Source organism: Thermobia domestica, chromosome 2 (genome assembly GCF_964235325.1).
Source record: "Thermobia domestica chromosome 2, izTheDome1.hap1.1, whole genome shotgun sequence".
In the NCBI taxonomy this organism is placed as follows: Eukaryota; Metazoa; Arthropoda; class Insecta; order Zygentoma; family Lepismatidae; genus Thermobia; species Thermobia domestica.
The window spans coordinates 269,924,898-269,946,202 of NC_137455.1; the positions used below are offsets into that span (position 1 = coordinate 269,924,898).

Sequence of the window (21,305 nt, forward strand, 5' to 3'; positions counted from 1 at the left end):
TTATGTAAGACAAAACATACAGTTTAAAATTAGATCTGAACTACAGTAGTGCATTTGGTTCTCTCCCACTGGGAATCGAACTCCGGAACCTCGTGGATCAAAAGCACATCCGCTAGCTACTAGACCACCAATCACGGGTCTTAAATTTTATTTTACTTTCAGAATAATTTAAGAAAAGATTATGGAACAACTCGAAATTTCTCTCGACACGAACTGCAATATTGCGTAAAACAGCTTTTGATGCTATTTCTTAATGATAAAGCCTATACTTTAAAATATTTTTATCTGGCCTTAACAACATCTGTAGGTGTTTGTCTGCATTCTTTGAACTGTTTCAATATGAGCAACAATGCTAACTGCAAATCCATAAAATTCATTAATTTTCCTCAAATAGATAAATAGCAAAATATCCTACACAGTATAAAATTGTCAACAAATTACAACGAACCACTAACAAGCTGCCGTGATACTATTGTTAAATTACTATCCTATCTTTAACACACGTTATATGGTAGGTATTAGAAACAGACAATTAGTTAACGTTATCTTAATGTTAACTGTATTCCTCGAAATACGATTGCTGTAACCTGGCAACGATGCAATGCCAGTGTTACTGTCAGAGAATCGCTGTTATTTTCCTGACAAAACTTTCCAGTAAAATAAATTATGGAATTTTAAACACTCATTAAGTAAATGGGTGATCTCAATATGGTAAATAATAACCTACGTTGGTTCAACGGCAAGTTCTTTAAACATTATGTTAAATAACTTTTAACGATATGTTAATTTTAACGATCTTTGTGAAACTGGAAGCCAATGTTAGAATTACGTTTTATGATTTTTTAATTTTTTTTTCTTATTCGGGAAAGAAGGTTTCTCTATAATACCTTACTTAGATTTTCGTACAAAGAAAAAGTGTTTGAATAAAAATAAATTCTTAATTAGTGATGCAAATTGATATGCTGTACCTTGTGAGTTATGGAACGATTAGCATCCATGTGTTTTCTGTATGAAAGATCTCGGATGCAATTCCTGCGGAAGGAATATGTTTGTTAAATTCCTATCATTTTCATGAAAAAAATCATCTAAAAACGAAATGTCTTAGTGCTAACGTCCATGAAGTATTGTCATCTACCTGACAAATTTTAGTTAGATAATGTGTGGTCAGCATATATACATAATCGTATTTATTTCTTAATTTCTAGACAGGAATTTGCTATCGCTTAATTCAAGTAGTTTCCGGATTTCTCTCACGATTGTGTAAAATAAATAAATAAATAAATAAATAAAAGAAGAAAGAAAGGAAAACTAACTTAAAACCCCGGAAATCGAATGTAGGACTATGAATATTAAAGATACGTTTGCTTAAATATTTAGCATCAGCGAAACACCAATACTCTGGTTATTATATATATATCCCATTTTACTTGTGTTTCTTTGTAGTCAAATGGCTAACGCACGTGTCTTCTGTGCGCATGCTCCAGGGTTCAATCCCCGTTGAGAGTATTGCGGCAGAAAAGAAATGAAATGCCAAGTTTTACGTCCGACGTTTATCCTCTGTAGGCTAAAAGATATGGATACGGTAAAGGATTAATGAAAGTGAATATGTGAAAGAATTGGTGGAATGAGTATGTAAGAGGTAACGCGAGACTCTTGAAGAAATCCATCACATATTCACATGACCTCGAATCGAACCGAAGACTCCTCGAACCAGAGATGAGTCCTTTACGAATGAGCCAGCGTGTCCCCTACTTTTGTCGAATACATACGCGAGTTTTACTTCAGTTTCTACTTTAAACAGTAAGTATTGCCTCGTACAGCCCTGGTGCCATAAAGTCCAATCTATCTATTCTTTACGTCTTGTAATATATTTGAGTAAGGTATGTTAAAAAAAAAAAGGATTCTTGATTTATTTCAATAAAGGTTTCTTTTAAATATCTCCATTTAATGTCAACATATGATGGCCGTAAACAAGATTGAAAAAAATAGGTCAGTCTTCTGCGGTATACGTCAACCATAGGTTTTAGCCATCAATATTATACCGAATTCAGAAAGTTCCTGTGCAATGCCAGTAATCAATACTTTACATTTATATTGAATCAAATGAAGTATAAATTCAATTAAAAACGAAAAAAGTGTTAAACAACCTGGAAGAGTAATTTGAACGAAATGTTGAATTTTGAGCATTCAAATCCTTCTTCTAAACAATTTTTCCTAATCTTCCATTACTGAACAATGACAACAGTTTATTCGTCAGGATTCATTTGAAAAATTACGTGATAGTAAAATGCAATTACTATAAACGGAAAATTTTGTTAAGTACAATTGACTTAAATAGAAAGCCGCATTTATTTTTATTGCGGATAAACTTAATTCATCAACTGAATTTCCATTTTAGTGTTCTAACAGTAGTGTAACTACATTAATTAATATTATTGAAATCTTGTAAAAAAAAAAAAAAAAAAAAAAAAAAAAAAAAAAAAAAAAGTTGACGGAAATATTGTATTATTGTGGTAAACAACCAAAAATAACAATAATCGACGAAAAAAAAATATAATATTTGATAGTTCGACGTATGTAGCAATACTTTCAATTTCATATAGCATTTATGTTTATCCATATTCTGTGTGTACTCTTTCTCTCCTCTAAGTAGCCGCGCCTTCCTTGTGTATCAGTGAAAGAGGGTTACGCCTCTAATCATCTCACACAATATTATGATCACCCCCGCCTGTGTCTCAAGGATACGCACTTGAATAGGAAGGACATTGATTTCTGGCATGTCAAATTTATTTCCAATTTTTTTTTTTTTTTTTTTTTAAAGATGTAATCTGTAATCAATATCTCTGGAAAACATTTTATACATTTCTTTTTTTCTTTTCTTTTTTTACGGGATTACACAGCGGCAAACTTTAAATGTCATAAAATTGTGTATATTTGTTGAAGAACGCAATAATTCGATGAAAAATAATGCTGTCAATCTTACCTCCGTGACGCAATCCTGTAAAGCATTCTGGTGGATCCACAATCGTCGTAAAAACACGTTCCGGTATTTGTCGTCAGTCAGTGTGTATGCGCTTTTCGACGTGCCAACAACTCCGAAACTCCCGCTACGGGTGAGAGCGACGCTTTTAGGAAGCACACGGAACTGTTTAGCGACTAGTTGGCGTTTCCGTATCGCCACAGCGAATGGCTCACGTCCAAACCTCACTGCGACAACTCCGACGAACATCGATCTAGCGCAGGCTCACTGACCAGTTTTGGAAACACTGCGCTAGACATGGATTCTGCATCGGATGCGAGTCGCCACACCTAAGGAGCGGAGGGTCTAAAGAGTTTTGACGTGAGTTTTTCTTCTCTTCTGTGAACTTCCCCACCTACTTTATTCTGTTCCATAATGTTGTAAGGAATCTTTAACACTAGGACAACATCCTACGTAACATCAATAAACAAACACATATGTTATTTTTTCCGCCCCACACATGAAGCGGTATATACCCCTCCCCCATCACTTGTGCTCTGGTGGTGAATTTCTCGGTCACTAGACACAGAACGAAATATCAAACTTCACAGAGGTAGCCAATATAACGATGCGGAATGTTGTATCTAGTATAAGTTGCGAAAGATTTAAAAAAAAAAAAAATCCTTGTGAAAAAGGTAAAACGTATTCACTATTTCGCTCTGACGGACGTAATATGTTACTGAGCACCAACTTTGACAAAGTTCTTATTGTTTTAATATGTTAGTTTTTTTCGTGTGTGTGTTTTATAACTTACGTCTTTATGAAATTACCTGCTTGGTAATATACTTGTTTCTTTCTTTAAGTTTTGCATTCCTTTTCAGCAGTGAGGCAATAGGAGACATGGGTCTACAGTTTAGGATGGAATTCGCACCACCTTAATGCATTCAATGATCTCTTATCGTGGATCGAACCCGGGGACACATGCAACAAAGGCGCGCGCGCTAGCGACTGGACCATCGGGCAGGATCTTTGGAGATATACATGTTTAAAAAAAAAGTTTCGCTTCTATGATTCCCTTATGCATTATTGTCTCTCATACTGCTCAGGCGGCACGATCGAGCTGTTTGAGACGTTAAGCTGATGATTGTGAGAGAAACCCCATCGTGGGTTCCATTCTCACTGATGAGCAGGCATGTTTTAAGAAGTCCTCGATGTTTCTTGTGTTTGTGTTTGTGTCGAGTCTGGTAGGAATCCAAAGTGCAAGAAAAGTTGAACAAGAGACTGAAGTATGTTCGGCAGGTCTGTTAAAAAAAAAAGAAAGAAAAGAAAAGAAAAGAAAAGTGCAGCACTCCTCTCTAATGGGAGGAATTGTTGGTTTGAGCTAAGGTCATGTGATTTTGTGATTGACGACAAATTGTTCATGAATTTTCTCCCGTTTCCTCCCACATTACCCTTCCTTTAATCCGTACATTTCATTAATTATTTTCGTTTCGTATTTTTTTTTTGTAGGGCTCTTTTCTTATTCCAATTCTCGAAGAATTGTTTCTTGCCTCGTTCCGATTTCCGGAAAGTTTTACGTCTCGTCTCATTTAGTAAATCAATGTCCTGAGTGTTTTTTTTTTTTTCTTAGTTTCATCTTAAAAGTTTAACAGAATTCTTCCGCATCATGACAGGTCCACAAAGAGTGTGATACAGAAACGGGTTCATTCTGTAATTATTTGTGTATCTTTAAACGTTGATAAATGCTCTTAATTATGTTTGTACAACCACTTTATCAATTTATAGTTTTTGTATAATGAATCACGTAACACTAAAACTATGTTTGAAATCTACGATTTAAATGAACTAGCATTGTCCAAGAGTCTCGAGAAATGTTCTCGTATCCAAAACGAGTCGAGAATTGTCAATTTCTTGACTCGTCTCAAATACGAAAATATAATTCTCCTCTCGATTTTTGCCTCGTTTTAGAGACAAGAGACCGAAATGAGATTACAAATTTCTCGTCTTGTGGACAATACTATTTAGCATAACTCACTCTTGCTCTAAAGGACTTTTTGTGAGTCATTAAGGGTCTTGAATACAGCGAAATTAAACTACCGCTAATTTTAAAGTTTTTCTGTAATATCTTCAAAATAAATAAAACATATTAGAAAAGCAGAAACGTAGTGAACTAGACAATACGATTTTGCATGTGATACCGTTATCACAACTCATCTATCTGCTTTCGATTTGCAACTGTCGATAGATTTAGCATTTTTTGCGAGTTCTGTTAATAGCAGCATACCAAAAGCAGATAGGTGAATTGTGGTAAGAGATCAAATGCAAAATCATATTGTCCAGTTCACTACGTTTCTGCTTTTCGAATATTTTTATTTGTTATGAAGATATTATAGAAAAACTCTAAACTTAGCGGTAGTGAAGACCCTTAAATTTCAATTTTTATTTTAATTCATTTTCTATACTGCGGGTAATTATTGAGTTGAGTTTGAGTTTAAAGTTCCTTTACAGGAGCGAGGCTATATGAGACTTAAATCTGCTGATTAACGTGGAATCCGAACCACATGAGTTCCACCGGGAATCGAATCTGCGTTTCCCATCCCAAAGAAGAGTACACTAACCGCTTAGCTACGGAGGAATTCTACATATAATTATTATCATATGTGAAGAAGTAGGTTCATCTCTATAGTGGCATTGGTACTAAAAAAGGTGTTCGTTAAACTTCAAGCAAATATGTAGAAATTTATATATTTGCCAGTAGAGTATAAGTGTGTGATCCATTTTAGAGCTTCTTTTCCTCATTTTTGTTCGATTAAACACCTGCATGCAGTTAGCCCCCTCCCGTTAACTAAATTTAAAATTATTTTCATTTCAATCGTTTGATCATCCTACCGTTTGATCAGATATGATCAACAATTTTTAACATTTGATCAGCTTTTCTAACATAAGTATAAGCTGTATTTAGTAACAGGGGACTACATGCAAGCTACCCACCCCTTCAAGCCAGATTCGAAATTTCTTGTTGCTAATCGTTTGATCAGGTTTGATCAACAATTCTCAATGTTTGAGCAACTTTACTAACAGAGCCATGAAAGTTTGTAATGGGGAGCTGCCCCACTACACCTCCGATTCGACTCTTTATTGTGTCAATCGTTTGATCAGGTATGATCAAAATTTTTAAATGTTTAATCAGTTTTAGTAACATAAATATAAGCTATAGTTAGTAGAGGGGGCTAACTACGTGCTACCCCCCTTTACTTCGGATTAGAAATTTCTTGATGCTAATCGTTTGATTATCGCTTGATGAGGTATAATGAACAATTTTTAACGTTTGATCAACTTTATTAAGAGAGTTGTGGGGCTAGCATGTAGTTAGCCACCCATATTTATGTTAGTAAAGGAGATCAAACGTTAAAAATTGTTCATTATATACCTCATCAAACGATAATCAAACGATTGCCATGAAAATAATTTTGAAATTAGCGTGAAGGTCGACTAACTGCACGGAGGTGATTAAATTCATAATTACTTTTCTTTCGTAGTTTTTGTCCACTGTCATAACAGCCACAGAACGACAAAAAAAAAAAAAAAAAAAGCCAGAACAGGAATGTTTGTGTAATATTTCTTTGTCAAAATAGAATTGAAAAATAATATCAAATGTGCATAATAAAAAAATATAAAGAAATATAATATTAAAAGCAGTCTTTCAAATAACTAATGGATAACAGAGGATCAGATTAAATGCATGCACAGCAACGAAGTTTCAGATTCATTTTAAACGTAAGTCTGCATAAAATGTAAAATTTCTACACAGAAAACTTTTCATCTGGCATGTGATAATTCAGTGAAAAATATTCTCCACAATTGGCATGTCCTAAATAATGGCCGGCCGCATTCTTTTTAAGTTACAGAGATGGCGTGGGTTGATAAGAACTTGACCTACGACCCACTGATTAACCACCCATCGTGACGCAGACCCACTGTGACGACTACTCTCATAACCCACACTCACCGCGACCCACCATAACCTACTCTGATCCGCCACTCACCATGACCCACTGAGATCTACCATCCACCATGAACCACTCTGACCCACTCCGACCCACCAAAACCCATCGTCATCTACTCTGACCCGTGATCCTCGATCTCCTTTCCTTTGACAAAAGAGTTTACACTTGTAATAAAACAAGTCTGTGAAATTATCATTAATCAGAGTTTTAAGATCAATCGCTCAAGCATTGCTCTGTTACAATACCGATGGATCTGACCTTTACGGTAACAAATGGTAAAATGTTTGCCATGGATCAAATTACGGTGAATTTCAATTTAATTCTTATATATAATTATTTCCTTGTTGAATTACAGATACATGTCAGTGGAAAAATAGGATGCAATTTTAAAGGTTCAATTCAAAGTAAAGTAGACCAATGTAAAGGACAAAAAGTGTAGGTTTTGTTTCTCAATTAATATCGATTTCAGGAGCGAATCCAGGACGGATTTCCAGGAGGGTTGTTTTAGGTTGTTTCCGATTATTTTTACAAACCACTACCAATTTCCCATATATAAAAGTGTTCCCCCCCCCCCATAATAGAGAATTTTTAAAATTCTATGACACGTTCTGTTTATTCTTAATAACGACCTAATAGACTTAATTTCAGCTCCCTAAGTTGAACGTCCCGTCCCGCCCAAAAAAAAAAAAAAAATGAATCTCCATTCCCCTCAAGATGTGTATTATAATGAAAGCGATATGATGATAACATCCTTGTTGGAATTGGGACCTAAAGATATACCAAAAATCATTTAATTTGACTTTTCAATTTGGCCGTGATGATAAAGCACACATAGTTACGTTGAATTTTTTATATAATAATGTTTTATAAAATGAAAGAATTTTATAGTATTAGTAGTGATGAGTATCCGCCGGTGTGAATTCAAATATACTGGTTCTTGTCTTTTCTCTATGGAAGTAAGTAAAAGAACGGGAAGGATTACTTAAGTTAGCAAATTTTATTCACACTGAGAGAGATTGAGAAATGCAAAAAACAATAAGATTACATTGAAATAACGTAAATTTGTAATTACAAATTACTTTTTATAAGAGACCTTACTTAGCTCAGATTTTTTTTTTTAAACTAAGATTTACAAACAGGAAAAGGTTTTACATGAGTATAAGGTGTCCTTTCACCCACATGACTCTCAATTCTCCTCTCGTCTCTGGCTGCTTCCATCCTCCTCACTGCCAGCCTGTATCTTCCTTTTATCCCCCGTCTTTATCACACTTTAATTATATTTCTAATAATTAATTGATTTTTGATTTTTTAGTTTAGCGCCCCGTTCAGCAGCGAGGCTATATGAGACGTGGACCTACTGATTAACGTGGAATCTGAACCACATGAGCTGCTGCCGGGAATCGAACCCGGGTCTCCCACGCCAAAGGTGCGGACGCTAACCGCTTAGCCACGAAGGAGCTCTCTAATAATTAAGAAGTCTCTCTTGTCCCTTAGGCAAGGTAGTTTTCTAAAAAAAAAAAAAAAAACATTTTAATAGTTTTTCTTCTTAGTACATATTAGATTATCTTATCCATTTTTTTCTTGCAAAATCTGTTTCCCAACACAATAATTCATATATTACAAGCGATTCAAAAATATTTTTTCCAGTACATAACTCTTCTAAAAATTCACTAGCTGTATCTCGAAAGCCAAGTAGTAAGTTCTATTGCTACTAGGGTCGCGGTGGCTCAGTGGTAGAGCGTTCACCTCTGGTGCTTGGGGTCCCGGGTTCAAACCCCGCTCCCGCCAAGTGAACTTTGTGGTGGACAAACACCGTGTGCGTGGGTATTCTCGGGGTTCTCCCGTTTTCTCCCACTTTCTTCATTCCACCATTTCATTCATTTCTCATAATCACCGTCTCCTTTAGCCTAACCGGCATAACCGTGGGACGTAAAACTCAAAGATTTCATTTCATTTCATTTCTATTGCTACTGTTACAATTACAGATATCAATATCCAAAAGGGCCTGAAACTCTTATTTCAATTAGATATACTCATCTCAGGTAAGTAAACAGAAACAAATGAAAAAGTAAGAAAATGGAGGCCTTGAAAGTAAAACATAGACAAATTCACCAGTGTTCAGAAGATGCTATAAAGGTAACCAAAAAAGTTCTGTCGCTTTTTGTGAAGATCTGTGTTCCATTGACCTCACATCCTGAGTTTAATGCGAATGGAGATAAGGCGAACGTCAGTTGTAGATGTGGGCCCAAAATACTACCTGGTTGTGGCAGTCCAGTTACACACTGAACTTGCGTAAGGACAGTCCTCAGAGCGTCATACCGGCATGTATGCTGTATGACTTCAGTACTCCAATCGGTTATATTTGGTTGGATTAGATTAAGTTACGTTCGATTGCGTTACATTAGGTTAGGGACATAAAACTCCAGTGCAAAAAACACAAATCAACGTGTGCTAGTTGGCCACTGAAAAACACGAAAACTATAAATTTGAGTCAGGGCAGGGTGACGTTGGTGGGCCCGCGCGGTAGCGCGGGGGTGTGTGCGAAGGAAGCAGGTGCGTCAGCGACGGTGGGTATACTCTTAAGCGAGGGTAGTGAAAACATGTGGACTTTGGTAATCATACTTATTTCAATATCACTTGTTATGGCTTCATACAAGTAACGCTTCAGTTATACACATAAAATACAGCTTTCGTACACTGTGCAGAAATACATTGCCGTTGTTCGCGCCACTATATCGTAACAAGTGTATCTCTCCGCGAAATAATCTATCCGGCTCCACATACAGTGAAGCTTACATCGAAAACAACCACTTTCTTAACTTTTACTATTCCCATTATCTGACTTTCACTCATTCTTCCTCACAAACTTAAACAAATTCTCCAATTGAGCCAGTAAATTTCCTAAAATGGCAGGACGATACAGCAATTAACCAAAATTTAGTACCTTCAGTCGTAGTCTTATCCACTTATTTTTATTGCATGTCTTGTTCGGGCGTAGATGAGAGCGATTATGCAATAGTAACCCAACGTTCTATTGCGCGGGAACATCCTATAATCAAATCTTTTTCATGCGTAGGAACAATTAACATATGTAACACAAAATTTAAAATTTATGACAAATTGAAATGTATATGCATAATATTAAATTAACTCACCACATGTATATAGCTCTTCCACTTCGTACTCAGGACACGATTCCTCAGGTTTTACATGGAATACTATTAGCCGGTTAATATTTAGTTTATTCGTCATCTTCCCCAACAGAGGCCCTTACACATCATGTTTTCGTCATATTTGCTTACCTTCACCTTCACTTATTGATAGGTGTTGTAATTGGCAGAGTGCAGACATAGTCTGTTTCATCATATCCTTTTGTAAACGTTTGAAGACACTGACTATAAGAATCAACACTCTTTGTTTGAAGCAGTCCACCTACACTATATCACCATGTGACAAATGAAGAACTCGAACCGAACATACAGGGAGCGCGACCAGACGACGATTTCTCCAATCAGGCTCTTCAGCGGCAAAAGGGATTATCGTCGCTGGGAAGCCGCCATCGGGATAGAGCTGCAAAACGGCATAAGCGGAAAATGCCCACATCCCGCCTTGACACCGCCTGTGTTAACTGCCTGGCCGCTGAAGTAGGAGGCAGTCCGCCATCGACGACGGCAAATTGCAAATGGGAGGGCATATACGGGCATTAACTGCCGCAGTCGTTTCATCCACTGTCTGCCGACACTTTTCCAACTCGTTTAAAAAGGATCATCAACTTACTGTATCAGCTGTGAAACTTACTTTCCATATACTGTTTCACTTGCAGATCCTATAGTACAAGAGTTATCTTACTAGTCGGCGAACCGCCAGCGTTTCGGCTCCTCTCCGAGCATCTTTGCCAAAGTCGGTCCGCTCGTTGTTTGCCGACCTTATTTCGGCTTCTTTATTTGTCGGCACGCCGCCAGCGTTTCGACGTATTTACAACCGTCATTTGCCAGGAGTCGTTCCGTCCGCTGTATGCCGACTTTCTGCCGACTCCGTTTCCACAAGACATATTTAATGGAATTAGTGTCCACTAACAAGAAAAACCTTCGGACAGTTTCAATTTTCACTCTATTCATTTTCCAAAATTCGACTCGCTGCCGCTGGTTCGCGATATTGAAACTTTCGCCGACGTCGTTTTTCAAGAAATTGTCAGCATGTCTTTTTGCATTCGTCGTCCGACTGTCTGCCGACTGTTTCGAGAAAGCTTTATACGAGGGAAATATAAGCCCTAATTCGTATTTTAAAGCAAAAAATTACCTTCTAACTCTCTTTGTTTTCTTTTGGTGTACGAATCGGTTTTTGCTCGTCGCAGTCGAAAATCGCGCGGAAAGACGTCGGTTTCCGGCGCCGGCAATCCGACCGCGGCATCTGGTCGGCATGACCAAATTGTCCGACTGTAGGCGGCATAATTCTGATGGGGTACCGACCCCCAGGACTCATTAACACCTGCCCCGCCTTGTCCTTCGTTGGTGGAGCTTGTCCGAGTTATGAAATTGAAAGAAGCGTTATTCGTGTCTCAGTCTCAGCATGTTTGTTTCATTTTGCTCTGTAACTAATAAAAGTCATATCGATAGGGCCTATATTACGGATAGCCTCTGTCCTGCGGTTATACAAGTTTTTACAATTCCAATAGTCTTTTCCGATTACGTCGCAATTGAAATTAGTTTTAAATTACCTTTTTTGTTGCCACCTTCTAGCGGCCCTTCTTATTGGAAGGTGAATCGTGAGTTAATGTTACGTTAATCATTTCCTCTACTGGTGTCGCATGCAGAGATCTTACCCAAGTGTAAGCTCATGGTGGAACCTTTACTGCAAACCGAAAATTCGTAGCTTTTTTCAGCAGTGCGGCAAAATTGCGAGTGCTGATGATCATCATTTACATGAATTCTTGAATCGAGCACTTCGCGAGTTCTGGTTAGCCCCTCCCTCGCTTACAAACTTTCCGCATATCAATAGTATCAAACAGCATTTAAAAGCGATTTATTCTCATGATTTCCTCCAAGTCTATTTGTCAGATGATTTTTATCACCGTTTCCCCGACGAAAGTACTACGATTTGCCAAGTCAATTTACTTTTACGACAGAGACGTTCTGCGGCTATTCTCTCGTTCTTGGAGACGGTACGTCCACCACGGACGCTACACAAATATTAAGTGAATTGACACGCTATTATACGGATTTCACGACCGAGCGTCCCGCGGATGCTACACAGACCCCGGATTTTCTGTCTATGATATCCCAGCCACTTTCAGAGTACGATAATCAGACTCTAATGCAATCGATTACTGCGTCTGAAATTTTAGCTGCCTTTCGCCGGGTGCAAGGTCGTAGCTTCCTTGGGGAAGACGGCTTGACACTCTAGTTCAATAATCAATATTGGACATATCTCAGCTCTCATCTCACGTCTTTATTTAATGTTTATCCCAAATCCACTTCTGCGAAAGTGGTTCAGGACTTTAGGCCCATTTCTTTATTACCCGCGGATATTAAATTATTCACGAAATTCCTTACAACTCGTTTACGCCTTCTTATGCCGCACTACATCTTTTCGTTTCAAGCTGCACTTCACTCCACACATAATCTTACGTATACCCTTCGCTCTTTGTGGGATCTGTTTTCCTACCTCCATTTTCGACAAGTTTCGGCAGATGCTCTAGCCGTAGATTTACAAAAGGCATACAACAGTCTCGACCACAGTTTTCTATGCAGATCTTGAAGCTCGGCAGTTTCCCATAGCCTTTCGTGCAGTCATTGCGAATTTATACTCTATAGCTACTTTCCGAATTCAAGTTAACGGACATCTTTCCTCTCTTATTCCGATGAAACGGGGTCTTAGGAAAGGGTGTTGTTTAACAACTACCCTATTGGCTCTTGCACTAGACCCTTTGCTCAGGAAATTGACAACATTACATCCTCCCGGGCCTTCTCGTTTTCCTAGCCAGAATATTTTCGCTTTTGCTGATGACATCAAATATTACCGGTGTTTTTCCCACGCAAATGGCGAGTGTCTTCGATGTGTTACAGCGCTATGCCCGTTGTTCAGGATTACATTACAATCCATGAAAAACCCAGCTACTCCAATTCAATGATTTTCGTTTGCCCACTCCCGACACCGGGACTCCACAAATACCACATGTCTCCTCTGTGTGGATCTTAGGTGTTCCTTTTACGTCAAATCCTACCCCTTTGTATGACGAAGTTTCGTCACCACTCTTAACCGAAATCAGTCACCTGTTGTATTCTCAACCATTTCGTCGTCTCCACTTATTGCATCGAATCTAATTTGTTAATATTTATGTGGTTTCTAAACTGTGGTACAGAGTGCGCATTTACCCATTACCGGAAATCTACGCGAAAGGGTTTGAATCTTTATTTCTGTGGAATATTTGGCGTGGTTTCTTCTTTCGTCTCCCACGTCCGGCCCTTTATCTTCCCCGTCCTAATGGAGGTTTAGGACTGGTCAATATACGTATTAAGTGTCGAACCTTGTTTATGCTTGACTTCTATACAGCCGTCTATAACGCCGAGTACTTTACACACCAATGGATCCGTTGTTTTTGGCCGAGTTAAGAATTCCCTCTCAAGCCCCCGTTCGTTCAATTCTATGACTGTTGCCTGTCTTACATTCTTTCATTAATACAGTATTGGACCTATGCAGGTGTGGCACTAAGCACTTAGGGCCATACTTCAAGTACCTTGTACCATTTACTTGCGTCTTACACTTTCGATTCGACTCTCTTAGCGTTTTCCACAGATTCATTGGTCTCAAGTTTGTGCTAACATCTCTGCCCCCGTTTTGCCTTCCTATTTCCAGGCGACCTGTTTTCTAGTGGTTCATCAGTTAATACCCACCCATCCTCGTCTCTTTGATCTGCATCGTTTCCTTGACGCTCAGTGCATCAGATACTCGTATACCCAGGAAGACAGGCTGTCCTACCGTTACACTTGTTGAGTCGGTGTTCCAATTATTTGGAATTACCTCACGACTTTATTAGGAAGAATTTGTATACAACCCCCTCATCAGTTCACAGTGTCTTACATCCAGATTTCCGTTTTCTCCACCTACAAAACATCACGTCGTTATTTTTCTAGTCGCATGCACCATCGTTTATATTCCCCGCTATTCCCCATTGATGGACGCTTACACTTATTACGACTTTCTTAAACGCACTCGTTACCAGCTTTTTCGTCTGCGTTGGACAAGCGGTATTTTAATAGATTTCTAGAAGTAATACTTTCGTGAGTCCTCCCTTTCCTGTTCGTTACTGCTAGCTTTTATTTGGAAGTGCTCTCAATTGTTATGTTAGTCTTAGTATATGTGTTTGTGTCTCAGTATTTGTTATAGTGTTTTGTTACGGAGCCAACAGTTTTATGAAATTTCTGTAAAGTCTTGTACAGTCCAGTAGATGTATAGTAAAAACTCAAGCGCAATGAACTTCTATTCGGCAGACCCGCGTTCAAAACCCGGCCAGGTTCAAACTTTTTCAAATGTTTCAATTTCAATTTCAGTACACACTCAGTGTGAAAGCAAGATATCCTCTCCAGAAAGAAAAAGATGTTGAATTGTGGAGAATTGGAGAAGGTCTGTTAATGGAAACAATGATTTGCAAACGTATTTTAAGCAGTTGTTTTAGATTTGATATTTTCATCTACTTTCAAGCATTTTCTGATTCATGCGAGGTCAATGTTTTTATTTCTTTGAACATACAATATATAATGAAATAATACATTACATACACAGCAATATTGAGAATAATATATGGTATTCATTAGACAACACGCTCTGAACCATAGAGATTCATCTCAGAATGGAGAAATGTTTCGTGCGCCATCTACTCAGAATTTTACTTCCTTAAAGACCTGATTCAGTGCTACCAACTGCTGGCAGTGCCGAAAAAAAGTTACGTGTAAGTTGGGTTGCATCTGCTAGGCGCTTTACTAGCTGCAAATTATCTGGACCCCAAGTAATGGAAATAGAGCACGTAGGAGGGAGATACTTTTGCTAGTGGGTGTACAGTGTAATGGATGCTCATGGTATGTTTTCTCTTGAAATTTTGAATCGATTGTAGAAATATCTTGTCTCTATCTATTTCCATTTTTGTTTGATGGTGTTCAAGGTTGAAACCGGAAACGTTTGATTTCTATCATTTCCGGTTTGAATATACCAGTACTGAAGGCGATGGAACCTATTCTTGAAACGTTGAATCGATTAAAAAAAAATACGCTTCTAGATATATTTTACCGTTTTTGCACTATATAGAAATTAGTATTGAGCGGAAGTACTAGCAACTTTCAACCACTTTCGGTTTCGGTAGAATGTTTCGGGTAGTAATGTTATGTTCTCTTGAGACGCTGAAGAGATTGCAAAAAAGCTATTACCATTATGTTCTATTGCGGTAAACGTTGAAGTCGAAAATTGTTGATTTGTACCATTTCCGGTTTGAATTAAGAGTTAGCGAAGGATATAAAACTAGTTCTGGGACGCTGAATCAATTGCAAGGAATTGCTTCCCAATATCTCCTACCTTTTTTTCTCCAATACCTATCCACAGACATACGAACGGACGGATATAGTCGTTCTATTCAACTTCCAACATTTATCTATAGCATAATTTGAAAGTCTAATACGAAGTATAATAATGGAAAACAACTTTACGATGATAAAATATTCTTAACCCCTTGATTATACAATCTCCTTACTGTGTTGATTTTTGGTTCCCGAAAAATTCATTATATATATTTTTTAACAATGGGTGCAGAAATTATTTTGAAACTTTTTTAATAATTAATTATGCATTTTTTAAAACTATTCTATACATAAGAACATTTCTTGGGAACAGTTTATTCAATTAGTGAAAGGAAGTTAAAAATAAAAAAAAATAATTCACAGACTTACTCATAATCAAATATTCGAAATTATTGAGTCTTGAAACTTTAAATTTTGTGCAAATGTTCTCCTTGAACCCTAGGCTGTATATCTGTCTACAAGGGGGCCCATGTTGTGGTTTACAAGGAGGGCAAGTATAAGCGGCATTTCAAATATAGTTTCAAATTTTGCTCTAACAATTCTAAAAATTCAATTGAGTTTTCGATATTCCGAAGTACAATTTCTTCAAGGGGTCGGTGCCCCACCTTGCCCCCTAATGGGTGCCCTTGTCTGTCTACGAGATTTTGCAATATAAGAATCCTAAAGAGGTAAAGGGAGGTTTGACACTTACTTACCTTCACCATATCTCCAAAGCTGTTAGACGTAGGAATTGAAAATTTGTATCAATTTTCTCCTCCAACCCTAAGCAAAATTAGATCATTATTAAATACTGTAAAAGATTTCTAAAATTGGGAAGAACATCGCTCGAATAATTTGTTAGAGAAATCTTTGTTGATGCCAACTAAATTATTTTAAGCGAGATGCCTTGAATACCTTATCCGTTTCAATTACAAACAACAGTATAAAGGAACAAGGAAGTTGTGTATAGATAACACAAAAGTTTCTGAGCCTTTTACTTGTTTCCTAGTTTTATGCAAAGTCTGCTGACACAATTCTTTGTCACTGAAATAGCATAAGCTTTAAATCGGATTTGCCTTTCTCAATATACGACTTATATCAACAAAAACTTCCAAACTGGATCGAGAGATCAATAGGCGAAAAAGTATTTAGAAGGCAAAGGAAGGGGGCTTCTTTTTTCTATCGAATATTTAAGTTTGGAAACAAAGCTGAATCGTTTGTTTTTCCTATATGTGTAGAACATATTCATAAACCGTACGGTTTTAATGTAAGTAAAATTTTATCAGATTTACAACTTCGAATGTTTAAAACTTAATTCACACTGAGTCAGCTGTGAGTTTACGCTGACAAAGATAATATAAACTAAGTAGCTCTGTGGTTTAAGGAATCAGGAAGTTCATCACCACAGATACAAATAATCAGACACAACCAAATGAAGAAACTTCATGTTTGCTGCATTATTTTCTCTTATTCTATTCAATCCTGTTGAGAAAGTTGAAGGATCATATGTACACTCATGTCGAAAATCATTGTCACATATCTATAACTGTCTTTTTGTAAGAATATAATTTGAAAATGATTTTGCAGGGTACTTTTAATACTGATACTATGTGTGTAATAGAGAAATATATATTTGTGGTAAATTTCATAAGAAAAGAATTATAAATACGAAAATTAGAGTAAGTAAAACAAAATTTTGCTAAATGGACAAGGAAGTTTTATTTTTGTTTTATTACTCTTATTTCCTGCTCTTTTGACATGAAATTTGCCACATACATGTCTTTGCCGATTATACACATACTAACATTATAAGAAATACCGGGAGAATTCGTTATCAAATTATATTCCTACAACAACATATTTATACACAATAATTTTGGACATGAGTGTACGTAGTTAGTATTACGGGCTGCACATGCAAGAACAATCAAGTATATACATAAATATTTTACATCGGAGACACACTAGAGAAAAAAGTGGGACTAACAAGGAAGCTGATTCTTTCGAAGATAATACTATTATTATTAATTTCTGACAATTTTAAAACTCTTGATTGTATTCCTTAGATCACACGCTATTCTACGTATAATGGATTTAAAACATTTAATTCTATAAAAGTAATTGTGAAAAGTTTTTCACATCGGAAGAAAATTTTTCTTGTGATGTATCGCAGTTAAGAGAAATACGATCATTTTTATTTTCATAGTTTATTCTTTTTTGTATCTGTAATTTACCGTCCAGTTCGACACCAAGGCTGTATGAGACAACGATTTACAATTTCATATTATACTATTTCGGAGTAAATAGTCTACTAGCAGAATGTCTGTTCTTTCGCAAGGGAAGAATACATTTCATTTTGGACATAAAGGGTGAATTTGGATTTAAACTGCATCGGAAGTGTTGGAGTTCTCTCAGCGACCCGAAAACTATGAATTCGATACTAATATTGGTCACTTTCTATCATTTGTATATCTCTCCCCCTCCTCTTCCCCAAGTTGCACCATCAAAGTGAAATGATAAAAACCATCCCAGGCCCAAACCTCACCTATGTTGAAAATTTGATTGAGATCGGTTGGTTGCTTCAAGAGATATGAAGTCACAAACATAATCACTTTCATTTTTATATTTTATACAGATAAGACTTTATATTGAAAATAAAATCTTAAATTTAACATCCGACGATTATGACTTGTTGGCTAAAGGAAACAGATTAATTAATGAAAGTAAATGATGGGATGATAAAAATGGGAGGAAACAAGAAAATCTCGAGAAAACCAACGGACATAATATTGACAATAAACAAACAGGATCTGAAATCGAACCAGGGCCCCTTCGTACTACAGATGAGCCTTCATGTTCTCTCTATTCAATATATAAATTGTAAAATACTCTATATATAAAAGTATGTTTGTTACGCTTGACATGAAATAAAATATTTTTTTACATTTTATGCCGTGAATATATACACTTTTAAGCTAAAGAAATGGTATATAAGATTACGCAGTGGATATAGACTATACACTTTTAAGTAATATAATTGATTTATCTAATATACATATAATTGATTTATTTGATACTCGTCCCTTGGTCTAGTTCCTAACACTTGCTTCTTTGACGTGAATAGTATCGGATTCGATTCCTGGTGGAAGAGCACTAAAATTTGAACATATTACGATTGTTCCGATTCTACTTTATACTGTACGTCCACTTCTCATATAACCTCGATGCTCAAAAATGGTGCTAAACTTTATCAAAGAAACAATAATTTATTTGATGATGATCAAAATCATAATATACATGGTTCAGAATCAGGGATCTACTTTTTCGGCACGGTAAGTATTTCGATTTACAGTATGTGCTAATTTACATCAGTTGAATACAGATGATGACGAAGTAATTTACATTTCAGTAGCGTAGTAGTGATTTATATTTACATAGATAGTAGTGTTTATTTTCGCATTTAGTTATTTATAATTTTCTGTAGTAATGTAACTTTAAACTATAACTCTGAGCATTTATTCATTATAAAAGTTCAAATCCAGTATTGATTACAGTAGTTTCTTCAATTAGAAAGTGTATCTATTTAAGTGTCTCTAATTTCTTCAATTAGAAAGTGTATCTATTTAATTCACAGATGATTGATTTCATACTCTCTTCAGCAAGAGATCTTGTGGGGAAAAGTCACGACATCATTTTTCTTGGAAGGAAAGCGACAAAATTTAGGAAGGGGATTATGCCACGAGGCGAAAAGTTACAGTATTTCATTTGGCATAAATCACATTTAGCTCCCATAAAGAGAAAATAACATTAAAAATTGTTAACACAATATTGGATCCAAGTTGAGTTTTTAATGTTCCTGACATAATGTCGATCGAGATATACTTAAGTACATAGAAAGCAAATGATTTTTAAAAAATGTTTGTCAGTTGAATTTTGGCCTAGATTTCCAACAGCAAGGCTATATGAGACGCCGATCTACACTTTAAGGTGGAACCTGAACCACCATAATTCGTACAAATTTGAAAGCTCCGGAAATCGAATCGCATGCACTAGCCAATATTGCAGCGAGAGTTCTAAAATAATTATCTATCTATCTATCTATCTATATATATATATATATATATATATATATATATATATATATATATATATATATATATATATATATATATATATATATATATATATATATATATATATCTTAAGATAAATTTCTCTTCACTATTAACTTACGTTGTGAACTAAGTTTCATAGCGCTCATAATAATAACACTGAACACACTAACAGATGTAGCAATACGAGTTTGTAAACTACTGTACATTATTTTAGAGAATAGCTTCTCTTCTAGCCAAGTGCTTTATTAACTCGAGTTATTTCAGATGGGTGTTTCCGTAACTTCTTATTTCTAGTTCTTTAGGAGCTTGTTGTACAAATGTAAAGTCTATGATTTATTTTGCTAAGCTGAAAATAATACTTTTAACGATGTGTATATAACTAACGTACCGGTAGGATGATGGATGTCGTTCACAAGATGTAATCTTGAAAGTTCTCCGCCTCTGTTTATACTCGTACATACTCTCTCTCTCTCTCTCTCCTTTATATATATATATATATATATATATATATATATATATATATATATATATATATATATATATATATATATAGATATAGATATAGATATATATAGATATGTATATAGCGTGTGTGTGTATTACACAATCCACCTTATCTCGTGTAATCTATGCTATCTGTAGATATAAATCCACATCAGTTACAACATTACTAGTACCCAATTACAAGACCAAACATACATTATCTGTATACAGAGATCCAGAAACTTTTTTTTTTCTTTAGTACCACAATTTTAAGACATCCTCCACGTTTCGTAGCATGAATCGAAACAACAGATTTACTGATGAAACAACAGACGACAGTCTCCATCAGGGGCGCATCCACGGTGGGAACTCCCCCGGGTACGGAACTTCGTAACTCAACATACCTTTGTGCACTTTCTCAATAAAACTATACTTGATTAACAAGGAAATGATTGATGTAGCACGAAAAATTCGATCTTACACTTTATCTGTACTCTTTCTCTTATAAAAAAAAATCTATCATTTTTTTTTTCTGAAAATATAGGTGGGAGTATTTTACAACTACTTATCGTCTTTTTGGGTGCAGAATAATACCCGTTCAATATTACACAGACGTAGTGGTTTGTAGCATTGGACCCTTCTAAATCTAGGACCCCTTCCGACAAAAAATTCTAGGTTTCAATACTGTTTCAAGGGGAGACAGTAGCTCAATGATAAAGCGCTTATTTTGGTGTGTGGGTTCTCTTGTTTGATCCCGGCCAAGTAAGTTTGTGGTGTACAACATCGTGTCAGTGGGTTTTCTCTCAGTACTCCCGTTTCCTCCCACGTTCTCATTCCACTAATTCTTCCATCTTCATTCATTTGCCTTAATCATCCGTCTCCCTTAGCCTACAGGACACAATTATGGAGCGTTAATGTGAGAGATGTCATGTCATTTATTTAAAAGTTTCTCCAAAAATATGCATGAGTTTTTGCACTCACGAACGTCATTTTACCCAGGTCAATAGAATATATCCATTAGTATATGGATAATCTTTAGTCATTTCTTTTTCCCTAAACGTTAATAAAATTATGGAATTATACTTTAACAGAACATTGCTTTCATATTACACATTACTTATAGGAATCTACCTAAAAAACGCAAACGAAGCATTTTGCTAAATAAGACAGCAAAATAAGGTTAATACATCACAGC

At 36.2% G+C, this 21,305-nt stretch overlaps 1 protein-coding gene across 5 annotated transcripts in view; it reads right to left on the bottom strand.

Moving 5' to 3' along the window:
- nolo (ADAMTS-like no long nerve cord) overlaps window positions 1–3,172 on the bottom strand; it is a 1,299,980-nt gene extending 1,296,808 nt beyond the window's left edge. For all 5 annotated transcript variants that reach the window (XM_081748697.1, XM_081748696.1, XM_081748695.1 and 2 more), the window contains exon 1: window positions 2,984–3,172. The gene's annotated coding sequence lies outside the window, so the exon portion shown is untranslated. The remainder of the gene's footprint in view (window positions 1–2,983) is intronic.
- Between the last annotated feature and the right edge of the window lie 18,133 nt (window positions 3,173–21,305).